This window comes from Callospermophilus lateralis, chromosome 5 (genome assembly GCF_048772815.1).
Source record: "Callospermophilus lateralis isolate mCalLat2 chromosome 5, mCalLat2.hap1, whole genome shotgun sequence".
Lineage (NCBI taxonomy): Eukaryota > Metazoa > Chordata > Mammalia > Rodentia > Sciuridae > Callospermophilus > Callospermophilus lateralis.
In genome coordinates this window covers 104,235,773-104,238,362 of record NC_135309.1, presented here as the reverse complement: position 1 = coordinate 104,238,362, position 2,590 = coordinate 104,235,773, and the positions used below count along the sequence as shown (strand labels likewise).

Sequence of the window (2,590 nt, the reverse complement as noted above, 5' to 3'; positions counted from 1 at the left end):
CCAAAATGCACATTCTTGAACTCCACCTCACACCTAGTGACTGAGAAACTCTAGGCGCAGCAACCTGAGTTTTGTTAAGCCCTCCAGATGATTCTGATGTACATGAAAGTTTGAGAACTATCAAATAAGTCTGAGAACCATCAGATGAGCATGGTTCCCCAATGTCAGGGTTTTTTGAAAATTTGTGATACTTTGGTTTTATCACAAAGCTACAAAGGACCTAAAATAATATGTATATTACTTTTTCTTCTACATAGCTATAAAAAATAGGAGAAATGAAGTTGGGAAAGATTAGCGGGGTCACTGACAAGCAAATTTTTTTTTCTTTAAAAACTTATAAATTAGCAATTTTATTGAGGTAAACTTATACATTCCAAGAAATAATCTGGCTCTGAAGCAGGATATTCAAACTGCCTAGACTTTTATATTATCATTTCAAAACCATTATATAAAATAATATTTCAAGTGGCACTTCATAAAATTAAAAATATCAATCACATATAAATTAACTCAAATCTCATATTTAAATTATCAATAAATTAAAATAGTGTCCTAATGCTCATACTGTCAGTTCTTCGTAGAGAACAAGATAAGGTAGGTACCCAGTGGACAGGACATGTTTTCTGACCATAGGAAGGAATGACCACGAACCAATAAGCTTAGATGCCCACTATGCTTTCCGAACAGCTCTCAAGGTGAACTGCAGGAAATCCTCAAAGTTGTTGAAGATGAGTTGTGTGGTCATGACCTTCTGCCAATCATTCTGTGATTCCAGTTTTGCCAGCAGGTTGATATTTGCAATGGGCTAGGGAAGACTATTTTATTGGGATCCTTCACCTCCTGTTTCAGGATCTCAATCAGGGCTTTGGAACTGAACTGCACATGTTCGGCTCTGTCCCTGTTGTTGCTTTCCTGAAACTTGTTCCGAATGTACCTCAGGTAGACCTGAAACTCCAGAAGCCCAGAGGTGATTCGCACAAGGCAGTTGTCCCGATTGTATCCAGTTTGGAAGCATCCATCTTTTCCAGTCATCTATGGAAGGTTCAGATTGTTTTCGGACACTGCCACATCGCTCTTGATATAGGTCTCATTATTCTTGCACAGCTCTTTTCTCATTTTGAAGACTTCCTTGATGAGGTAGGAAATCTGTCCTGCGGTTTTTTCAGAAGTGGCACGTGTTGATCTATTTCGAGTGACACTATTCCATCTTCTCTGTAAAGTTCTGAAGCAGGGAAGGCAGTAGCCACCACTAGGAGCAGCCCCAAGGAGGCAATTGAGAAGAATTTCATGGCTGTTCCTGGAGGGCAGATGGAACTCTCTTTCTTTCTTGGTGGGCTCAAGAGCTGAATGTCACAAGCAAATATTTTCATATAGGCAATGGAATTTGGGTGGACAAGGATGTGAATCCCTTTTCTGAGACTCACAGCCAGTTGAGGCAAAGGCTTTCTGGAAATAGCTTTCTCTGACAAGCACAGGAATCTCACTCTGTCTACCTTCTTGCTGTCACTGCTGTCCAAAAATGGAACCAGCTTCATGAAAGAGGAGACCATAGTGTACAGAAGTGCAGGGTCACTACGTTCCTGGTCTTTGGGCACCTGTAGCAATGGCTGCCTGGACTTGCAGGTCATCCGGGTCTCTTCTTCACCCTGACCAGGCCTCACAGCCAGGACCTGCTGCCAAGGGAACCCACCACCCCTCCCAGTGCTGCGCTTTCCTCTTGACCCTTAGGCCCTGGTACAGGGTGGTGGTAGGGCTGGGCTGGGTGGGAGCAGCACAGTTTCCTGTAGCCAGGCCACCAGCTCTTGTCCTCCTCCTGTTCCCTCCCCTGACCTCCTCCAACAGCATCCAGCAGCAGCTTTGAGGCTGCTCAGCGTCCAGGAGAGGTGCCAATGGCTCCTGTCCTGGAGTTCCTGCAGGGGTACCAGAACTTCCATCTGTAACCTGGAGTCTCTGACTTGGTTCTCCCTCACCTTTCCTGTAGTTCTACTCCTCTGTCTCCTGCTTCTTCACCATCCTTTCCTCTTTCTCCTCCTCCTCTTGCAGCTTCTGGGCCCAGCAGTTACAGGTTTTCCCAGGGTATAAAATGTGTCATGGGGGTTGGTCTTGCTGGTGACCCTCCCATGCAGCAGGAGCACTTGATATAGAAGCAGAAGATAGGCTGTTTCCATCTAGGGTTGCTGAGCTCATTGTCTCTCTTCAGCAAAGACTTTAAGAACAGGATGCAGAGATAGCAAGCAAACAGCAAGTTAATCCCAAAAATGACAGAGATAGACTTCTCCTAAAAGAAGGGACCCCAGAACTAGAAATCTGGTGGGGGAGTTTTGGCTTGTTCTTATTGTGGTTTTCTGGAATTTCCTCCTTTCTTTATCTCCTCCCCTGTCCACGTTCTCTTCACTATCATTGATTGGTCCCCCCTGTGTTTCTGTTGGATTCCCGGCTTAGGAACACAAGTATGGAAGTACCTGTCTGATTGGGTCTCCCACTTGTGTCTCTGAACACTTTCCAAGCAGGAAGTTGTCCTCATTAGAACCCTCCATGCTCCTTTGTTCTGGCCCTGCCCCTGACTTCCTCCCTCGCCATCGTGCCCTGG

General features: G+C 45.2%; 1 pseudogene; it reads right to left on the bottom strand.

Moving 5' to 3' along the window:
• Positions 1 to 670: 670 nt before the first annotated feature.
• Positions 671 to 1,289, bottom strand: LOC143399520 (interleukin-6 pseudogene; annotated as a pseudogene).
• Positions 1,290 to 2,590: the final 1,301 nt, after the last annotated feature.